Source organism: Canis aureus, chromosome 4, assembly GCF_053574225.1.
Source record: "Canis aureus isolate CA01 chromosome 4, VMU_Caureus_v.1.0, whole genome shotgun sequence".
Lineage (NCBI taxonomy): Eukaryota > Metazoa > Chordata > Mammalia > Carnivora > Canidae > Canis > Canis aureus.
The window spans coordinates 50721711-50744877 of NC_135614.1; the positions used below are offsets into that span (position 1 = coordinate 50721711).

Consider the following 23167-nt stretch of genomic DNA (forward strand, 5'->3'; position numbering starts at 1 on the left):
ACTAAGGAGAACTTAGTCTTGCTGCTTTTTCTTCCCCCAGGCTGTGTGTATGTGTATTTTTTTCCCCTCACTTGCACCGAAAGCAAGGGCGGTTCATTTATCTTTGATTGTTAAGAACCTGGTACTATGAAGAAAAATGTAGTTGTAGACTTTAAGCCACTCTTTATTACAGCAGAAGTTCCTAATCCAGAATCTCATGCTAATAGTTAACGTACTATAATTGCGTAATTGAAATTGCCTACGTTGAGTGATTGAGAAGCTACATAATCTCCTGTGATTCCGTTTTCTATGCCCAAACCTGTCAGAAAACTCTTACAAGTAGGGCCAGAAGCTAAGGCTAACTTTGGAAAGATATCAGAATTCCTCTATCTTGCCCCTCCCCTTACCCTAAAGTTCAACTTCTCCCCCTCCACACACACACAAAACGATCACAGGATTCTATTTTACAGATCAAGGAGCAATGCAAACCTTGCAACAGCTGCCATTTTCATTTTTATCAGCATGCAGTAAATGTTGGCTACTTCTGTGGTTTATGGTAAGATTGAAAAAAAAAAAAACGAACTTAAAATATAAAATTTCCCATCCTCATTTCAGTTTATTTTCATAAATCTACGGTACAGAATGGATCTTGTCAGAAATCAAACCACTGCCACATTACTCTGAAGTAATATATATATGAAGTATATATACATATATATATAATATTTATTATCTTTCTTCAATCATACTCATTCATCAATTTATATATATATAAAATATATGTATGTATATGTGTGTATGTATAGATAAACAGATGACTACATATGGTAGAAGAAAGCTGATTGTGTGATTAATCTGGTTTAAGAATGAGAGTGGGAGACAAAGTTTTAAGAGTAATCACTGGCATGGATCAACTCAGTAAGCAAGTAATCTCTTTCATTTCTTTAAAGCTTTAGTAAGAGGAACCATTATAAAACTGAGCCACACATCTGCATAAAATCTAACATAGCCAGTCTTACATCTTGCACTTCAATTAGCATAATGACTTTAAACAACATTGAAATTTCATAAAGTACCCATACAGTACATGATAGGATGGACAAAATTTCAAGGAGTTCTCAAAGAGAAAGGCCTTAGAGTCGGCAAAGGCCAGTTCTCTGCTAGGAAAATCCTTCTTGGAGCTCAATTCCTCATTTCTCTAGAGCACTGCTAAACACTGCCTAAGAGCTCTCATCCTATGACCTAAATCTCACTAATTTAAGAAGAAAAAAACAGCTCTCTGACCAAAAGATTTTCAAATCAATTCCAGTAACTCTGAGAAAAGAATGTGGTTGGCCCATTGGATATCATCGTTATGGAATTTTACACCATTTAATTTGTTCATGCAAAAGTGTCTTAAAAAAAATCTCTCCCTCTTCCTTTCTGTTTCTCCCCGTGTGTCTCTGTTGCTCTTTCTCTCTCTACCTCAGACAAATGCACCCTATTAAAGTTTCTTCAAGGGAAGGGAATATATGTTAAATCATTTGGTTCACTCTCTCACAGCAACTCCTCATACTAAGAAGTAAATGATCCAAGCACGCTGGTGCTGTATTATTATTGTTACCAACATCTGGAAGATTAGGAGGCAAAATACATTAGGTGAAAATACAATCTTGCTTAGGAGGAATACTACTTTTCAGAATTGCATCACTAAATCTTTTAGAATTATCACGATTAGAAGCCAAAACAATAAACAAATGAATTATTTCATATAAAATTATTTGTGAGAGATTTTGTCATAATTGAGGTCGCCTACTTAGCCAGACAGAGGGAAAAAAAAAAAGAGTTGAAGAATTAAAAGTACATACTTTGGAATTAGAAAGTACTAGGTTTGCTTTCTGGATTCATCATGTCTTACCTCTATCATTTACTATTTTATGACCTGGAGCAAGTTATTTAACCTTGCTAAACCTCTCAAAGTTTTTATCTTTAAAATAGAGTTAACACTAGCATTCATATCATATTTTTATGTAAGGTTAAGATAATGGTTATTAAGTGCTTCACACACTATCTGACACCTAGCCCTGAAAATAGATCCATTATAATTATTGTTATAAAGTGACCACTGCTAGATTTATAACAGCTCCAACCATGTAACTAAAGACCTGAATCTATAGATGCTGCCTCTAGGTTTATATCTAATATGTGCTGAGAAAAATTAAAAACAGATGTTTTCCAGGAAGAAGAATAATGAACCCCTATATTGTAAATAAATGAAGTTTTTATTCTCTAGAGTTTTCCCAGCTGAGGTCTAAATTAATGGGGCTGATGCATAATCTGGGATTGTTTCCAGATTTATCTTAAAAAAAGAAAAAAGAACCTCTCTCATTCAACATTAGCTGTTTCTTTAGAATTCAAACTTTGGAGTCAAGATCTCCTCATTTATAGGTGGGCTCTCTAGGAATAATAATGTCTGATCATTAGACAAGGCATTTGTGGCATTGTCAACCCCATAAGAAGGCCTGGGCAGAAACAGATTGATAATGACTCAAAAAAACAGACTTGACAGTTGAGTGTGCCAAGCACAAACATAAAATTGAACTTCTAGGTAAAGGTATCTATCCAAATGTAATAGCCTTTACAAGTAATATTTCTTATGCCTTTTACTTTAAAAAGTAATCTTATCAAAAGAGAACTAAAAATTCACTCTTAAATTTTTTATGATTTTATATTAAATTTAATAATTTATTCATTTAATTTTTACTGTAAATATTTTGTTTTATTTTAATTAACTTATAATTTATTTAATTATATTTGTATTTTATATTATATATTATAATTAAGGAGAATATTAATATTTTATATTAAATATTTAATATAATATCAATGTACTCTTAAAAATGTCGTCTTTGAAAACTTTTTTAAAAATGCTAGAAATGGGCAGCCCGTGTGGCTCAGGGCAGCCCGGGTGGCTCAGCGGTTTAGCGCCGCCTTCGGCCCAGGGCGTGATCCTGGAGACCCGGGATCGAGTCCCATGTCGGGCTCCCTGCGTGGGGCCTGCCTCTTCCTGTCTCTCTCTCTCTCTCTCTCTCTCTATCTCACATGAATGAATAAATAAGATCTTAAAAAAAAAAATGCTAGAAATGGTATGCCTGGGTGGCTCAGCAGTTAAGTGCAACTGCCTTCGCTCAGGGTGTAATCCTGGAGTTCTGGGATTGAGTCCCATATGGGTCTCCCTCCATGGAGCCTGCTTCTCCCTCTGACTCTCTCTGTCTCTCATGAATAAATAAATAAATAATAAAAATCTTTTTAAAAAAATGCTAGAAAGCGATCTGCTTGGGAATGTTGGACCAGCAGTATGAGCAAAGCTAGAATATTGCTAGAAATGCAGGACCTCGGACCCCACTGAGATTCCTGAATCAAAATCTTTAACAAATCTTTAAGCAATCCATATGCATATTAAAAGCTGAGAATCAGGGACCGCTGGGTGGCTTAGTGGTTGAGTGTCTGCCTTCAGCTCAGGGAGGGATCCCAGGATCTGGCTCCCTGCAGGGAGCCTGCCTCTCCCTTGGCCAATGTCTCTGCCTCTCTGTGTCTCTCATGAACAAATAAATAAAATCTTAATAAAATGAAATAAAATTTGAGAATCTCAGTCACAGAGTGTTTAAACCAGTGGGAAAGGTGTGTGTTTGTGTGTGTGTGTGTCTGTGTGTGTGTGTACACAGTGGGCTCTTAAAACTATATATTCCCAGGTTCCTATTCCTACTTTAGATCTTCTGAGTCACCATGCTGTAAATTAGATTACTTTTATTTTCATGTTTCCAGTTTTATGCATGATTTGAACTTATGCATGATTACCAACATGTAATAAGTTCATGTTTATAATCAGAAACAAAAATTGATTTTATTTAGAAAAAAAGTGGCTTAGAAAAACAAAAGAAATATTTGATAGATGATCAGTAAGAGGTTTCTCTCAATTATATAAAAGATTATAAATACTTGAATTTTGGTACATATTTTGTATGTTGGACTCTGACAAGTAACCATGCAGTTTATGGAATTTTAAATTTTAATCTATGCATTTTGGATTCCCACAAATTCAATAAAGATCTGAGTTTTGTAGGAGGAAAAATCTAGTCACTATCCGAGGGTAGTATAACAGCAAACATATAGGTAAGATATAAAAACATTTGTCTTTTTGGGTATCTTAAAATGCATTGATATTTGGCATCTTAAAGACAGAATTTACATTTTTTTCTTTCTCTGACATAGATAAGTAGTAGAATTTTTAAAATTAATAAAAAATTCAAAAAATCATTTATTTTCATGTTTAAACTATTTTTAAATAATCAGTATGTCATTCTTTTATAACATTAGTTTCAGTAACATTTTTTTTTTGGTACAAGTTTTAGTTTTATTTTATATGTACAATGACTTAAATACAGGGTATTTTATATATCAAAAAAATCTCTCAGGAGATCTGTCAGTAAAATGAAAGTTTTTAAATTTTTTCTATTAAAAATTCCTCTTCGTTTGACTTTCTGTTCTGTTAGTATCACCTCTACTGTGAATCTCTACTGCTTATATAACATAAATCTCTATTCTTTCCTTTTTCTACTCTTACAGAGATTCTCTTCTACCCCAAATTCTCATCAGACCATAGAATCCGTTGAGAATCCTCAGTCCAAAAGCATCAGTAACAGAAGAATGTGTTGTTCCTTACATCACGTTGCCCAAGTTTGTTAAATTCCAGAAACTTGGCCAAACTCCAGTATGTTTGCATGTATTGTCCTTCCTGCCTACAGTCTTTTCTTGTCTTCACATCCCAAATCAATAGTTGGCATGGTTTATTCCTTCTTACTTTCTTTTTTTCTCCAGATTTTATTTATTTATTTGACAGAGAGAAAGAAAGGGGGGTGGTGGTTGGCACAAGCAGGGGAGCAGCAGGCAGAAGGAGAGGGAGAAGCAGGCTTCCCACTGAGGGCGGAGGAGCTTATGTGGGGCTTGATCCCAGGACCTCAGAATCATGACCTGAGCCTAAGGCAGATGCTTAACTGACTGAGCACCCAGGTCCCCCGCCTTCTGACTTTTCAACACAAACTTTACCTTCACATAAATGTTATCCCTTAATAGTTTTATCTAACTTTGTCACCCACCCCACCCTTCCTATGCTCTAGCCAGTCCTTGATTGCTTCATAACATTTGTTACAATGTCTAAGTATTGATTTGTTTATTGTCTGCCTCCATTACTAGACTATAAATTCCACAACAGCATGCTTAATTAAGATGTGTGGAAAGAATAAATGTTCTTGCTAATTTGTTTTCCTCAGGTAAACCATCATACCTATGAAAGCTGCTTTTCAATATACATTATGTCTTCGGAATAAATTTAAGGACTTTATATGAAGGGGTGCCTGGGTGGCTCAGCAGTTGAGCGTCTCCTTTGGCTCAGGGTGTGATCCCAGGGTCCCGGGATAGAGTCCCACATCAGGCACCCTGCGTAGAGCCTGCTTCTCCTTCTGTCTGTGTCTCTGCCATTCTCTGTGTGTCTCTCATGAATAAATAAATAAAATCTTTAAAAAAAATACATTTTTAAAAAGGACTTCATATGCATTCTCCCACTTAATCCTTGAAACGCTGCTATTTCTATAATTATCCCCATTTTGCCAACGAAGAAAAGCAATGATATTTACCAATAGTCGCTACAGTTGACCAAAATCAAAACATTTAATCATTATGCTTTGAAAAAGGCTTTGAAAAAGAAATTGGATCCAAGGAATCTGCTACTGTATATTTATAAAAAAATAAGATCATCCAAAAATAAATGGCTGCTCACATTCATTTTCCTTTAGGACAATAAATTTGTTTATGCCTGAGCTCAATAAAAGTATGGTACCTTTGGCACAAAGTTAATAACATTCCAATTTCATAAGCTTGCTATTGCAGATAATCAATAATTTGATCTCCCCATACTGAGGAATAAAAATAGAGCTCACAATTTAACTTCACACATGTGATAAATCATCTTACACTTCTTCTTGGCTTTGTGAGCAATGCACACTGCAGGGGCAAGGCCTACATATCAACCAGTTCATTTTAAAGATGTCTTCCAGCCACTGCAAAAAGCAGATTTTGGTAGAAAATGTCAGAGCAGGTATGAAAGGTGAGTATATGTCCTAAAGGACACAGGGAACCCATAATCTGATCATGGGAAGAAGGGACCTCACTCTGTATTGTCCAGGACTAGGAGCTCTTACGGGACACTGTGATAGTTTGTGAACAAGAACATTGGGGCACCAATTATTCTTTCACACAGAGGCCTATGGGATTCTATACATCCCAGTAAGGAACCTCACAGAACCTGTTAGGAAAGATGCTCTCTGCTTATGTATATATGCAAAAAGGGGAGACATTCATCAAGGATGTAAACCCCAAGTATCAATTTTAATAATGAATTGTCCTGCTTATGAGGACTTCCTTAGCTCTTACCAAGTTCAGTTTTTTAATATTAAGTTAACAGCTATCAGGCAGCCCCAGTGGCCCAGTGGTTTAGCGCCGCCTTCAGGTCGGGGTGTGATCCTGGAGTCCTGGGATTGAGTCCCATGTCGGACTCCCTGCATGGAGCCTGCTTCTCCCTCTGCCTGTGTCTCTGCCTCTCTCTATGTCATGAATAAATAAATAAAATATTTAAAAAAATAAGTTAACAGCTATCGGTAAGTATGTTTATTTGACTGAGTCAAATATTAGACATATATATCCAATGTGTAAATGCAGACTGTTTATTAGAATCATCAATGATCCTTATCAGATTACCGTCTGTGGGATTTTATTACCTAAGATAAGTTTCATTGCAAGTATCAGAACATTTAAACTAAATTGGGAGGCACTGGAATATATAATCATAAAGTCTAAAGACGATGAACTTCACGGTGCTCTAGATAGCTTCACAACTATGTATTTAAAAACTCAGATTCATTCTATCTCACCCTTCTATCCTCCACAGTGTCAGCTTCAACCCAAAGATGGATTGACTATGCAGTCAAGAGATACTAACAACTCTTTATACCTCTATGACTTCTTATTTACATCTAAGAAAACAGAGAGAAACTCTTCCAGAAGTTCTCTCTCAAAAAGAAGAAAAGTCCTCAGAAAGTCTAATCTGTGCATCATGAGCCAAATACATATGAATTCATACATATGAAATTTAAATCTATGGCTAGAGGATGAGATTATGTTAATTATTTTGGTCTAATTATCTATCCTACCATGAATATCTAAGATGGATTCAGCTTCTCAAAAAGAATGTGGACTTCACAGATACCCAATAAAAATTGGGATAATTAATAAAGTGAGGAGGGGAAATGTGGAAAAGGCAACCACAACACTCATTGGGGTTAAGAGGTACACAGAAAAGAGCCATCAATGTGAAGTCTAGGGTTATCCCTGAAGTCCATTTACCTTAGGTTAGCCATCCTACCAACTTGTGTTGTTTGTTTTAACCATTCTTAAATAAAAAGTGGGAGAATGTGGAGCAACTAGGACTGAAACACTGCTGGAAGGAACATATTTTGGCATTATCTGTTAATGATGATCATCCATGTTCTATATCCCAAAAAGTTCATCTCTAGATTTATTTTAAAAAGAAACACATGCGCTGAGTGAAGTAAGTCAGTCAGAGAAGGACAAACATTATATGTTCTCATTCATTTGGGGAATATAAATAATAGTGAAAGGGAAAATAAGGGAAGGGAGAAGAAATGTGTGGGAAATATCAGAAAGGGAGACAGAACATAAAGACTGCTAACTCTGGGAAACGAACTAGGGGTGGTAGAAGGGGAGGACGGCGGGGGGTGGGAGTGAATGGGTGACGGGCACTGGGTGTTATTCTGTATGTTAGTAAATTGAACACCAATAAAAAAATAAATAAAAAAAAAAAAACAAAAGAAACACATGCACACATGCACATGTCTACTCTAAGACTTGTACAAGAATGTTCATAGTTGCATTATTAGTAATAGATAATCCAAAAACATAATCCAAACAGGTATGAACATAATCTAGAACAATGGAGTAATAAAATATAGCATATTCATATAATAAAATATTATACAACAATACAAATTGGCGACCTATTACTAACTTCAGCAAAATAAATCTGAAAAATAAAAATTTGAGCAAAAGGTGCTACACATACACACACGCTATGCTAATGTTTATATGAAATTTAATAAAAGGCAAAATTCAACCACAGAGCTGAAAGAATAATGGTTTCTTTGGGGGAAGAAAAAGAAGAGGAAAATGAGGAAGGAGGGGAGGGTGTTTTCTAGGGTGCTAGCAACATTTTATTTCCAGTTGTGGTTGGGATTATGTGGATTTTGTGATGATTCATTGAACCATATTTAGGTCTTTTGTACTTTTCTACATTTTACTTCACAACAACAACAACAAAAACAAAACATTTCAGAGATCAGGTTTAGGTGTGAGTGTTAAAAGTAGAACATTAGGTTCCTAAGAGCAAGAAATGTTTCTGTCTCCAACAGTGTCATTTTCTGAAAATTCGTCAAGTGCCTGGCAGTTGACAAGACATACAATGAATACTTTCCAAAATCTGGATGAATCAATGAGAGTATGAGTTATTTTTAAAAATTTAATGTTTGTGAAAATTCACCTGGTAAAACTCACTCTTTAAAAATATACATATATAACAATTATAGCTAATATTAAAATGAACTGCCTATATAACCTGCCATCACATGATTGTCATCACTCTCTTCATTAAATGCTAAAATTCCTAGCCTATAAAAAACTGAGGTAACACACACTGAAGATATTTTTGAGAGTTAAAAAGGAACAAAGCCGAGGTTAACCCCAGAAACCAATTCTAACCCCCAGAAACCAACTGTCTCTGTTAGTTAGAATAGAAATTAAAATATTGATGCTAAATTGTGATAGGAAAGAAATGTCAATGGATACAAGAATTCTTATGATATAAATAATAATAGTTTAATGATAACAATGATTATTAAACTGGCACATTCCTAATTCATCTCTCTCTATATAAAGCACTTTTATGTGATTTTTTACTAAGTGATAAAAATAACATTCTTAGTTTCTTGTCGTGTACACTTTGTCATAGAGTAGCAGCTATGGCTTCAAACCTGAATGATCTTTGGATACTGAGACAATTCACCTTGCACACTACTTTTAGAAGGAGGTGGGACCATAGCTGTGTTGTTCTCATGCAACAATTCTTTTCTATGATGTAGGAGAACTTGGCCACTTCACTTGTATTATTACTGGATTGTGACAACATGGTGATAAAGTAGGCCAATATAATTTGGAGGACTGTTCTCCCTCATTCTAGAAACACACATGGACTTACTTTGCATAGAGTTGCTATGTTCTGACTATGGAAAAATAAGACCAACTTGAACCACAGAAATATGTATGCTATAAGCTAGTGTCAGAGAAGGATGTAATTTATTTTCTGTCAAGAAATATTCCAAGAAGGAAATATTTTGTATTTCTTCCTTTATCTAATGACTATCATTCACTAGGAATACACAATATCCAGCATATACTGAATGTTCAATACATTATAAAGATGAGTCGTTCTTACCCCTGCTGCATGTTATAATGCCATAGAGAGCTTAAAAAAATGCCAGTGCTGAATGCTGACCTCTTCAAATACTGAGTTAAATGAGGTAGGATGGGACCAAGACATTGGTATTCAACTAATTCTAAGGTACAGTCAGAATTAAGAGCTGGTGCAAGAGAGTATAATAGAGTTCTTGGACTTTCTTTTCCTCAAATAAGTATCACTTTCATGATTGCTCTCAAGCAAGTCAAATATCACTTACTAGTGTTTCATTGTACACTGGGTGTTCAAAATAGCATCATCCTCAAAATTGATGTCCTATTAAAATTATCTCATATCAGTGATTCCTGGAACTTAGAACACCTGTCTCTGGTAACCAAGACGGTTTTAAGTGTCACATAGGAATAGCATTAAGACATTGAAGCACATAATTTGAATTTTTTTCTCTGTTTAATTTTCTTTCAGCACATTCAATTATATTAAGGACAGTGTCTCCGTTTACTTGTAATTTGTCTTTAACCACATTCTCCAACTTGCTAACCTACTTTCTAAGGAGAACAACAAGCTCAGCACTTCTAGTAGAAAATAATATATAATTAAAATGTGATAACATTGTACTGGTTTCATTGTATTTACTTTGCAGCTGTCTTGTATTATGAAAACTAAAATCTATTTTCCAGATTTTATTACTCTTATTATTAAATGTATTAAATGAAATAATTACTTTAAAAAGATACTGGTTTTGTGAAAAATTTAAAGTAAATAAACGATCAGGTTTCACTTAGATGTGGCAAAAATCATGAAGGTGGCCGGATTTTGGAAACAATGCCTTGTAAATTTAGATTTCTTGGTCCTTCAGTTAATTGAGATTCTTTTGTGCACAGCATAGTTATAGATGGAAAGAAGTAGAAAGTTCAATGCTGATATCAAAACACCTTTCATCTATTTGAGGAAACAAATACCTGAACAGCTAGAAACAAGAAACACTGAACTAACAAGGCAAGGCAATAATAAAAACATTGTCACATGGTAGACCATGACTAATCTCTGTCTGCAGTACATCCAACTTGATGTGAAGGTGTGCCTCTGCATTTAACTATGAAATCTCAGTTTGTATAGTAAGGAGGATAGTTTTCTGTAGAACATAAAACATTTTGAAGAACTAATACAACTTTGATCCCTCTTCTAGTAAAATAAAAGGTCACACATACAAGCATGAAAAATTGTTCTCATATTTTCAAGGGCACATGTGTGGATAGGAGAACTTTTGTGTATTTTCTCCCAAAGGTTAAACTGTTCCAGATTTAGGATAGTTAAAATGTCACTGAAAACCAGTGTACAAAAATGAACGCTGATTCTATTGTATGCAATATCTGCATATATTTAGATGTTTATTCAAATATATTAAAAACTCATTATCTTTGGAGCCTTTCTATGGGAGCAGAAAATGAGATATTTCAATTTTGTTTTAATATTCGAAAGTTTTGGAAAAATAGAGCTAATTTATTCAGGTGAGGTGGCTGATTGAATTTTCACTTTCATGTGGAATTTTACCAACATTTATACATACATCTGAGCGATCATGATTCTGGAAATATTCTCTTGTTTCTTTATTTTCTAAAATTGCACTATAGTCTTTAAGTTCAAGTCAATACAAATTCCAAATCTGTCTCTGTGGTCATGACTACTTCCAGACTACTCCTAATATTTTCATTATTTGGTTTTTCCTGCCTAAAACATTTTTTCAAAATCAAAGTTTTATTAATCACTTTAAAAATTTAATCAAGTTTTGTCTCATCCTTCAGCTTTTTTCCTCCTCAGTTTCCCTACCCCTACTATGTGTATCTCAATATAATGTCAATTTACATAATTAGGAATTGTAAATTCTCCAAATCACAGAACTGTGTTTATTCATTTGTTTTTATTCACAAGCCATCTTCCATGAACTAAACACTATCTTCAGTACTCTTTGCTTATGAGAGTACGGTAGACGTTAACAAAAAAAAATTCTATATTGAAAATGAGCATAAATAAGCACTCTATTGATGTATTTTAGAAAGTCCAAAATTACTTCTGTGCTTAGAATCCTGGAAAAATGTAAAAGAAGAAGAAGTAGTAGTAGTAATAGTCCCAGTGGACTTTGAAGTCATCCTAACTCCATCCCAATTTAAGCACATTTTAAAACATTATGCCATCTCATAGGTAAATTAAAAATTTCATAGAAAATAAACAGTCTGTATCATTTATATATTTAGAAACTTAGATCCTGTATCATGCAATAAGGCTAAAAGTTTTAAGTGATAAGGAATTCATATCATGTAGAGTGCCTTAATGTAGTAACAAGGTCACTTAACTGCCTTTTCTAGGAAATGTATTATTAGTTTTTTTCAAGAAACTGCAAGTTTAGTGCATAAATTACAAAAAAAAGGCTCCCACAGAATCCATGCTTCTTCCTACAAGTTCCATATCAGTATTCTTTCCATTCTTTCCAGTATCCTCAGGTACCTAATCACCACGGTGTCAAAGCAAATTGCATTACTGACTACTATTTCAGTGGTAACACTACTGATGTAAAGATCCTGACTAATTCAATTAAGAGTACAATCTCAGGCCAAAAAAAAAAAAAAAAAAAACTTCTATCTGGAAAAACTTAATATGATCATTTTGTGTAAGCATTCCAGGAAAAAAAATATCTAGATAATCAATTTTTAAAAGTTATTATTCCATAAGATATTCAATTCTCCAATGCAAATAGGAATGAGATTACTGAGTAGTATGTATGCAGGAGTACCTTTAGCCTTACACAAAATTGCAAGTTTTTCCTCATTTTTATTCCTACTAGCCATGGAGAGTTCCAGTTGTTCCACATCCTTACCAACACTTAATCCTGCCAGTATTTTTTTATTTTACCCATTCCAATAAATGTATAGTGGCATCATAATGTACATTTATATTTAGGGCTAATAACATTGAACTTGCTTTTGTGTGCTTGACACATCAATAATTTGGATGGATCTCAAAGGCACTATATTGAGTGAACTAGCTGATTCTACTTAAATACTCTTGAAAAGAATAAAAACTATACTAATGAATAACAGACCAGTTATTGCCAAAAGTTAAGGGAAGGGGAAAAAGGTGTGACTACAAAGGGGGGGGGGGTATGAAGGAGGGGTTTATTTGAGGGAGGGGGTGATAGAACAATTCAGTATCCTGATTTGGGATAAGGAATTTAAAAAATTATGTTTGTTAAAATTCTTACAACTGTCTACCAATAAATGTCAGTTTTGTTCTATGTTAAAATAGATGTTCTATGTTAAAAATAAGACATATAGCTATTGTACTGTAAACTTAAATCACTGAACTTTTGCAAATATTCTTTGTTACAAGATTTTTGTGAAATTTCCTGATACTAAAGAATGAGGTAATTGAGTCTAAACATTTAAAAATCTCCTGGGGAGAAAGGCATTTTATTACTGAAACGGTACTGTGGTTTCCTTTTAAATTGCTAGCTACATAGATGTTTGGATCTCTTTCAGCCTTTTAGATGGAATATTACCTTTCATGGTTTTCTTGCTCACAGATTAAGTTCAACAATATATTTTATGGATAGGAAATAAGTATACTTTTGTTAATACTCTCTGAGAATCCTTTAAAATCTAAAACTCAGTCATCCAAATAACTGCCCCTAAATCATATTAACTTGTAAATAAGAAACTATCTTTGCCATTTCTTAGATATGAAGTATATAGCTTTATAAAAACATATCTGTTTAAACACATTAGTTAAATATAGTACAATAATTCCATAACAATAACATAAAATAATTACTACACTTCAAATAACTGACAGAATAACTCTTAATCCTACTAAGATTTTAGAGCAAGATGTAGAACAATATTATATATAACTCTAAGGAAGCTTAAAGTAAAAAATTTAGTTAATTGTAAGCAACCGAAAATTGGTAGGTAAATTGCAACCCTCACCATTCCCGAAATCACAGAGGCACATGTCTTCCTTAAGAAAAAAATAGATGTATTTTTATATGAGGCATTTCCCCTTATCTGGATTACAATTCAAATTCTCCACTAAGGCTTCAAGACCATGGAATAGGAAGCAGCTTTCTGCCTCCCAAATCCTATATCCTGAATTTTGATCCTTGGTCACTGTCCTCCAACCATCTACGCCTTTTTAATTTTTAACTTAAAAAAAATTTTTTTTAAAGATTTTATCTATTTATTCATGAGAGACACAGAGAGAGAGAGAGAGAGAGAGAGAGAGAGAGCAGAGTCATAGGCAGAGGGAGAAGCAGGCTCCCTGCAAGGAGCCCCATGTGGGACTCAATCCCAACCTCTGGGATCATGCCCCAAGCCAAAGGCAGACGTTCAACCACTGAGCCACCCAAGCATCCCATCTGGGCCTTTTTTTAGCTCCTAAAACACACGAAGTTCTTACTCTGCTCAGGGCCCTTGCACTTGTTGTTACCCATCATGAGAACAGTCTTCCCTTCAATCTTTTCATGGTTGATTTTTTTTTTAATATTTACATAATCTCAATTTATTATCCATTAGTCAGAATGGCCTTTACTGATCATTCTACCTAAAGTAATTATATACCACACTTTCAATTATTTCTTCAACTTTTACCTCTCTTTGAAGTTCATTTACTGTTTGTCCCTAGACTGAAATGTCTAAGATGATTAAGAAGATATCTCCAACTCCCATAGTGCCAAACAAGTGTTAAGAATGCAACAAATAGGGGATCCCTGGGTGGCGCAGTGGTTTGGCGCCTGCCTTTGGCCCAGGGCGCGATCCTGAAGACCCGGGATCGAATCCCACATCGGGCTCCCTGCATGGAGCCCCTTTCTCCCTCTGCCTGTGTCTCTGCCTCTCTCTCTCTCTCTCTGTTACTATCATGAATAAATAAATAAAATCTTAAAAAAAAAAAAAAGAATGCAACAAATATTCAATTAATGGCAGGAAGACAAGAGACAAGGAGGAAGAAATTTTTCCACTTTGAATTTATTTTCATTCCACATTTAACATAGCACTTTAAAGTTCAAGAAGAGTCGGGCAATGACATCTCATGTTAGCCTCTTTCAAGGAGAAAATGGACAGACTCACGTGGATCTGTGAGTTTAAATAATGATTGGGTGTGAAATATATATCTGGTTACACAGTTTCCTTAAATCAGAGGCAATAAGTGAAAAAATCAATATAAAAAGAACCCTGTTTATATATGTATATGTGTGTGTATACATATTAGTGTTTTGCTTTTAAAAGCACATTTTTATTCTAGAAAATAACTTCCACAAGAGCAAGGACTAGGTTTGCTTCATTCAATGTTTTTCAGCAACTGCATATTACCAGGAACAGATCAGCTAGGAACTAAACAAATTATGATTCCCAAAATAAAGAGGAATTAAGAAGGGCACCATTCAGATTATCTAAACCAGAGTATGTAACCACTATGTCCAAACTTCTGTTTTATGTACATTTTTCTGATAAAGTTCATTGATATTTAAACATCTACTCAGCACGTGCTTAGGAGATTAATTTTATTCTCTTGGACTTCAGACTCTAAATAATGAGAAAATCTCTCCCTAAGCGATTCTCTAAAAAGTTTACTTCGATACTCATTCATCAGAGAAATTGAGCTACATATGGAAATTATAGCAGATCTACAAAAAGGAGCTCCTATCATGGGCTGTGGAAACTCTGCCAAAGGCCTGTTGACTACAAGCGTACTTGAAAAAAATCATGTTTCAGGGAGTATTTGATGACCAACATAGCCTGGGTTTTACGGCACTGAGTTGATTTTATTTGCTGTTTATTATATAAAAGATTTTGGTGAGATGACATGTGGTGTGACTGGAAAGTTTTCTTTTGCTTTTCCATTTCAGTAGGGTTTTATTATTGGATATTTTTTCATGTTTTCAAATATAATAATTGAAATAGTCAAATATCATTCACTATGACTGTTCCTTTTTAGCCATGAAATAGAAAGATTTATAATAAAATTATCTCTCAATCCTAAAACATCTCACTGATGAAAATTCTATACTAAAGAATTTCAAAAAGAATTTAAAAATTTTCAAAAGAAAATGGAAGAGAGCTAAGAAGCTCTGAAAGTAGTATCTCTAAAGGAAATAGGAAAATGAAGCTAGCATCTGAAAGAATCTAATAAAATATAGTGTGACAGTAGAGTTTTGTCCAATGAAGGATTGGAGCTGACACACGAGAGGTTGTCAGGGATACAAATCATGAAGGACCATATTGGGTAATCACATGCCCAGTTTGCCTGGGAAAGTTCCAACTGGCACCTGTAATCCTGACACAATTATTAATTATACCCTCTTTCACCATTTTGCATAATAAATATATAGTATATTACTTACAAGTCTAGTTAAGACAACTGGATCTTATGGTAGAAGAGGAGTTATTACAAATATTTAAGATGGCAATATAACAACCAATTTGTATTTTAGAAAGTCATTCTGAAATGAAACTACCTTTATTTGCAGATAACAATATTGTATATAAAAAATCATAAGGGATCTATGAGAACTATCAGAGTAAGTTCTAGAACAAATATCACAGAATGTAAAGTAATATACAAAATAAATTGTTTTTCTGTATAATAAACATTTAGAAAATAATTTAAAGTATATAATTTGAAATAAGACATAAAATACTTAATAACCTTAAGAAAAATGTGCAAAGTGCCTACATTGAAATATACAATAAATTAGTGAGAAGAATTTAAGAAAATCTAAACATATTGAAAGATAAACCATGTCCATGGATTAGAAGACTTAACATTGTCAAAATGTCAATTTCTAATTTGATCTATATAGTCAATACCATTTCAAGGAAGACACAGCAGGACATTTTTGTTTTGTTTTGTTTGTTTTTGTATAAGTTGACATATTTACTAAGAATATATAATGACATAAAAGATGCAAAATGGTCAAACTAGCTTTTGCAAAAGAACAACACTGATGGTTGTGTTTCATATTCATTGCCTGGTTTCAAGATTTACTGAATGGCTGCAATGATCAAAGTCACAGAGTACTGACATACAAATAATCTAGTAGACCAATGTAATGAAACAGATATCAGAAATAGACCTAGACATACATGCTAATAACATTTTGACAAAGTTTAAAAGAATGTCAATAAGGGGATCCCTGGGTGGCACAGCAGTTTGGCGCCTGCCTTTGGCCCAGGGCGCGATCCTGGAGACCCGGGATCAAATCCCACATCGGGCTCCCGGTGCATGGAGCCTGCTTCTCCTTCTGCCTGTGTCTCTGCCTCTCTCTCTCTGTGACTATCATAAAAAAAAAAAAAAAAAAAAAAAAAAAAAAAAAAAAAAAACCTTAAAAGAATGTCAATAAGAAAAGGAAAACTCCTCAAAAAATTGGGTTAAAATGATTGGGTAATTGTTGGGGGGAATGGATTTCATTCTCCAATGTATTAAATGAAAATAATAACATATTAAGATGGATATTAGAGCTAAAAGGGAACGTTATAACTACAGAACCTCTAGAAAAAATATGAAAATATTTCTACAAACTTGGAGGAGGCAAATATCTTAGGACAGAAAAAACACTGACCATAATAGAAGCAATGACAAATTGTACTTTAAACATTTTGCTCGACTAAATAAATTAGTAAATAATAGGGGCACCTAGGTGGCACAGTTGGTTGAGTGTCAGTCTCTGATTTCAGCTCAGGTCATGATCTCAGGGTCATGGGATGGAGTGCCATATCAGGCTCTGTGCTAAGTGGGAGTCCCTTGAGATTTTCACCCTCTCCTTCTGGCCCTCCCCCACTCAAGTAAATAAATAAATCTTTTAAAAAGTAGAAAATAAAAAACCTTAAGAATGGAAAAATATTTTTACTACATATATCTGACAAAGGGTTTTTATCTAAAATTCATAAAGTACTCCTACAAATCAGTAATAAAATCAATCAAAACAAAACAAAACAAAAAAACCTGAGGGGCTCCTTGGGTGATTTAGTTGGTTAGGTATCCTACTCTTGATTTTAGATCAGGTCATGATCTCGGGGTTGTGAGATCGAGCCCCACATCAGCTCTGCACTAGGCATGGAAGGTAGTTAAGATTCTCTATCCCACTCACTCTGACCCTCCCCCACCTGTTTGCACTCAAGTTCTCTATTCCCCTTTCTCCCTTTCAAAAAACCCCAACAGAACAAAAACACCAAAAAACCTGAATCGGTACAACTTTACTCCCACTATTATGGTTTAAATCCAAAAGACTTTATTTACCAGCCTCTGCAGTGTCCCCAGTGATTCATATCTTCCTAGTATTCACACCTTTACCTAAACCTTTCCCACTAGTATCAGGATTGTTCTGTGTTACTAATGCCATATGGCAATAGTGATGGTACATAATTATAATATTATATTACAAAAGTCTGTGGCTTCTATCTTGGGTGTTCTCTCTCTCCTTCTCTTTTATCTCTTTTTCCACTCCACCTCTCCATCACCACAGAGAGACGGCCAGTGAAGAAAATGGAGCTTCCTGCCAATATAGTAGTGAGCTTGGGAATGGTTTGTCCAGCACCTTTAGGGAACTAGGGCCCTGTTCAACAACTTGATTGAACTTCATTCAACTTCATTGCAACTTCCTGAACCAGAATCATCTAGCTAAGTTACTCCTGGATTCCTGTTCTTGGGAACCTTGTGAGGCTTACCAAACATGGGGGATTTGTTGGTTTTTATTCTTTGGCATTTTTTTGATGTTTTGGATATACAGAAATAGATAACTAATGCAAAGGCAGATCACACCTAAAGTTGTAAGGATTTGCAGCAACTTGAACTATCACATATTAGAAAACTGTTCTGATAATTTCTTATAATATAAAAATAAATTAATTCTATGTTCCAGCATTCCAACCAAAAAAATGATAAGTCCAAAGCAACATCTGTACAGTAATGTTCATGCCAGCTTTGTCCAAATTGCCTCAAACTAAATGCATCAAGAAGAGAATGGGTAAACATGCTGTAATTCATACCATGGCATTCCTAACAATAAAAGGAAGTCATGATATATCCAACATGTGTATCAAAAACAATATGCTTAGTAAAAGGAGCTAGGCACAAACTGTTGATTTCATCAATATAAAGTTCTAGAACAATAGAAAAATAGTCTGTGGTGAGGAAAAAAATCACAAGAGAGACTATCAGAAGGGAGGAAACAGAGTAGAGGTAGTTAATTGGAAAGGGGCACAAGAAAGGTGTGATGGAAACTAATATATATTGAAAACCAGTGTGTGTGTTTATGCATATGTATATAGGAGTGGTGGTTATACTTAAAAAATCATCTAACTGTACATTTAAATTCTGAACAATTTATTACATTTCAGTTATGTATTTAAGAAAATATTTGACAGGTGAAATGTCTCTCTGCTGTGTGGTAAATTAATAAGACAGCAAAACTGGCATCAGAAAGGTACTGTAGGTGACTGATTTAGTAACCTAGGTGACAGATGATGTCGAGTTTAATTCTATCATCAGATCTATTAGGCTCAAAGAAAAATGAAGTTAGTCATGACCTTCAATAGTAAAGTATTAGCTTGGATTATTCCCTTCCTCATTACTCTCCAGATTCAACCTATTGCTTCCATTTCAGATTTAATACAGATGTTGCCATCAAGAGTAACAATATGGCTTTGTTCTGAATAATAGGTTGGGTAATTTTGCTCAGAAACTCAGACAGTGGTTTCACACTATCTCTGGAAAAAGATCCTTCTTTGCATATCATTAAGGAAGCTGTCTTTAAGAAGTTCTATGTGTCAGCATATATTTTATTATACAGAGATCTAATCTACATATGTTAGAAATATTAAGTTTACAGTAATGATCTAAAATGAATGATTGTTATAGGCATTCTACAAACAGAGACCTCTCCCCTATTTTCTTCTCTTACACACCTTAAGATAGGAGACTGACAAATTAGAGAATTTGTATTGAGAAAGTCTCTCCTGCACTGTCCCAAAATTTTCATTTTACAAAGGTAGAGAAGATATTTCTGCTTCTAGGAATATCCTCAGGAAATAATGACTCTATAGTATTAATAAAAATAATAACAACAAATACAACATATAAGGGATGCTACCGTGTATCAAGCCCTTATCATGTATCATATCAATTACTACTCAAACTTATGAAGAATTGTTATTTTCTTTTTTTTTTTAATATGAAGAGACTAGGTCTATATGAAGGTGACTGAGGGCCAGCAAGTAATAGATAGGAATAGGAATTTAAATTTTGGTCAAGTGTGGCTCCATAGCTTACAGTCTTTTTTTTTTTTTTTTTAAGATTTTATTTATTTATTCATGACAGTCACAGAGAGAGAGAGAGAGGCAGAGACATAGGCAGAGGGAGAAGCAGGCTCCATGCACCGGAAGCCCGACGAGGGATTCGATCCCGGGTCTCCAGGATCGCGCCCTGGGCCAAAGGCAGGCGCCAAACCGCTGTGCCACCCAGGGATCCCTCTTTCTTCCTTTTTTAAAAGAAAACAAATTTCAGAGAAAATAAAATGCAATTTACATTATTTAATTAAAAATAATAATTAAGCACATTTTAGAGGCAAAACACTTCTCTAAAAACCTAGGTTATATAAATAGACAAAACAGTGTCTCTGCTTTTATCAGTTCTGTCTTCTACTGAGGGAAACAGAAAATAAAAAGTAACAATGATAAACCAATAAGCAACAGAGTATAAAATTATCTACTTAATTACTGAAGGCTCAAAGTATAAGGAAGTATAAAGCATAGATGAGAAAAAGTGGAACTGTGAGTACAAAGTTGAGTGTTGTTTGCAATATTACACTGAATAATGAGTAATATCTCACTCTTTGGGAAGATAATATTTGAGCAAAGACTTAAAGTAGATGAATTAGCCAGTGGATATCTGGGAGAAATACATTATATTGAATATACTATCCCTGTTGTTATGGCCAATGTCTCACCACAGGGAAGAAATAGGTGAGGATTGTTAGACTCTCACTTAATATAAATGTAGAAGGCTACCAAGAAGATGCAGAACTTTTTAGAGAAAGCTAAAAACCAGTCATGGGTTCCTTTTATTTCACCCACCATGTAGCCACATAATAGAAGTTTAAGGATTCAATGAGAAAGGCATTCTTGTAGAAAAGGTTATTGGCCTACAAGTAGAAAGAGCTGTGCAATTTCCTATTCTCTTCCTCTCATGGAGATATTTGCACCACCTCTAGCTTAAGGCAATTAAAAAAGTCAGGGCACCTGAGTGGCTCAGTCAGTTAAGCATCAGCCTTATGCTCAGATGATGATGCCAGGGGTCCTGGGATCTAGCTCCACATCGGGCTCCTTGCTCACTGGGGAGCCTGTTTCTCCCTCTCCTCCCTGGTTATGTTCTCTCTTACTATCTCTTTCTCTCTCTCTCAAATAAATATAATCTTAAAAAAAAGGAAGTCAAGAAATCCACTCATAGATGTCTACCATGATGGAAAACTAACAAGGACAATTACTATCTCTACCCCAAATAGAAAACTTGTATAACTGCTTCTTGGTGCTCTATGAACACAAAGTAGACAGAAAACTCTTAGGTAAATTTGGTCTGTATTCTCTATAATCTGAGCAGTCCAAATGAAGACTATAGCCTGATTCTTTCCTGAAAATGTCTAAAGGTAAATAGGCTAGTTTGAATAACCCCAAGTGTGAATCTGAATGAGAAAGACCTTCACTTCCAGAATCTAACAGGCAGTTTTGCTGAGTCCATCCGTCAGTCCATTCATTCTTCCATCTTTCCTTCCTTCCCTCCTCTAAACTAGATGGATGTCAAAAAACAGTCATGTTGGAATCATTTTTAAAGTTATCTATTTGGAAAAAAATAAAAAATAAAAAAATAAAGTTATCTATTTGGTGATATAATTCTAGGAGAAGATCTGAGTAGATGTATTTTGGCGTGGAACTGAAGGGGTATCATCTGACATCAGCCATCATATAGCATAACGCATGTCAGGGAATATTGCAATGCTGGAGTTCCCCAAAAGTGTAAAAGAGAAAGAAGATTATCTTCAGAGAAACCATCCAACCCCCCAATGAAAGAGTAACTCAGCATTTACATATTTGTTACACAGATAACACAACTTAAGAATTTTCTGGTCCGGGCAGTCTGGGTGGCTCAGCGGTTTGGTGCCACCTTGGGCCTGGGCGTGATCCTGGAGACCTGGGATTGAGTCCCACATCGGGCTCCCTGCATGGAGCCTGCTTCTCCCTCTGCCTGTGTCTCTGCCCCTCTCTCTCTTTCTGTGTTTCTCATGAATAAATTTTTAAAAAATCTTAAAAAAAAAAAGAATTTTCTGGTCCTTTAATTATCTTCTTTCTCTTCACTCCGATCTCACAAAAAAAGTCAAGAGCAGCATAATAAGAGAGAAAGAAAAGCCTAACAAAAAAAAAGTGTCAGACTAAAAGAATCTCAGGTCAAGCCTGATCAGAGAATAGAAGAAAAAACAAAGCAAAACCCAATGGGAGATTGAAAGATGAATTTAGATGAGAGTTTAATACCTAAAATGAGATTATTTTAAACTCTAAAATATGGGATCCCTGGGTGGCGCAGAGGTTTGGCGCCTGCCTTTGGCCCAGGGCGCGATCCTGGAGACCCGGGATCGAATCCCACATCGGGCTTCCGGTGCATGGAGCCTGCTTCTCCCTCTGCCTGTGTCTCTGCCTCTCTTTCTCTCTCTGTGACTATCATAAATAAATGAAAATTAAAAAAAAAAAATTAAACTCTAAAATAGAAAACTTAGAAGATTGGGGCACCTGGGTGGCTCAGTAGTTGAGCATCTGCCTTTGACTCAGGTAGTGATCCCAGGGTCCTGGGATCCAGTCCTATATCAGGCTTCCTGCGGGGAGCTTGCCTCTCCTTCTGCCTGTCTCTGTCTCTCTCTCTGTCACTCATGAATAAATAAATAAAATCTTAAAGAAAAAAAAAAAAAGAAAATTTACATGATTTACTTTAGATATTTTCCAGGTATAGGGAAAAGAGATCAACAGATGAGGTTTGGAGAAAAATATCATTTCTAAACTATATCTACCTACGTGTACCATGATCAATAAATACATTATTGGGAAATTCAGGCAGATTTTAAGCATCATCAATAAAAGACATGAAATTAAAGATCTACAAAAATCCTTAGAAAAAATGAAAGATGAAATCAAAGCAACTATATTAAAGTAGAAATAATATTATTGCTTTGATATCTGGATATCTCTATCTTCGGTACATTTTTTTTTTTTTTTTTAAGATTTTATTGTGATGCCTGGGTGGCTTAGCAGCTGAGCATCTGCCTTCAGCTCAGGGCATGATCCCCCGGTCCCTGGATCGAGTTCCATATCAGGCTCCCTGCATGGAGCCTGCTTTTCCCTTTCCCTCTGTCTCTGTCTCTGTCTCTGTCTCTGTCTCTGTCTCTGTCTCTCTCTCTCTCATAAATAAATAAAACCTTTAAAACAGGGAACCCTGGGTGGCACAGCAGTTTAGCGCCTGCCTTTGGCCCAGGGCGCGATCCTGGGGACCTGGGATTGAATCCCACGTCGGGCTCCCAGT

At 35.1% G+C, this 23167-nt stretch overlaps 1 protein-coding gene across 3 annotated transcripts in view; it reads right to left on the reverse strand.

Moving 5' to 3' along the window:
* The window catches only part of GABRG2 (gamma-aminobutyric acid type A receptor subunit gamma2), a 107197-nt gene that overhangs the window by 78349 nt on the left and 5681 nt on the right, over positions 1-23167 (reverse strand). The window lies entirely within an intron of this gene.